This window comes from Meleagris gallopavo, chromosome 16 (assembly GCF_000146605.3).
Source record: "Meleagris gallopavo isolate NT-WF06-2002-E0010 breed Aviagen turkey brand Nicholas breeding stock chromosome 16, Turkey_5.1, whole genome shotgun sequence".
Lineage (NCBI taxonomy): Eukaryota > Metazoa > Chordata > Aves > Galliformes > Phasianidae > Meleagris > Meleagris gallopavo.
In genome coordinates, this window is record NC_015026.2 from 13,478,012 (window position 1) to 13,478,453 (window position 442).

Sequence of the window (442 nt, forward strand, 5' to 3'; positions counted from 1 at the left end):
CTGGGGAGAACAAGGAAGAGAATAGTCTGTACCTGGCGTTTCTAACTGGAGATACACTTTCAGCAAACCAGCTCTGAGATCTGTGGTTAACCCCTCCCGCACCTCACACTCACACAGGGATGGCGATTCAGTTAACCTGCGGCTGCCTTTAGAGTGCAAGATACCAGCAGGCACATTGCTCGAAGTGGGAACTGATCTGGACAGACAGAGCAGTTTGAGCCTAGCCAACAGGGGCCAGGTTTTGTAGCAGAAACACATCGCCAGCCTCATTATTTGACTGTAAATATGTGAAGAAGTCATCCTCTGCATAAACCTGTTCACTGACTGAGTTACTTCTCCCCATGACACGCTGTGCAGAGACTTTGAGTAAGCAATTGAAATGATTGCAAATGACCTCTTCCTTTGTTGGATTATGCCATGACGCATCTCAAACACTCGACTT

General features: G+C 47.5%; 1 protein-coding gene across 1 annotated transcript in view; it reads right to left on the bottom strand.

Moving 5' to 3' along the window:
• Positions 1-442, bottom strand: part of LOC109370169 (zinc finger CCCH domain-containing protein 11A-like) — a 129,935-nt gene that overhangs the window by 5,661 nt on the left and 123,832 nt on the right. The gene's annotated exons all lie outside the window — the stretch shown is intronic.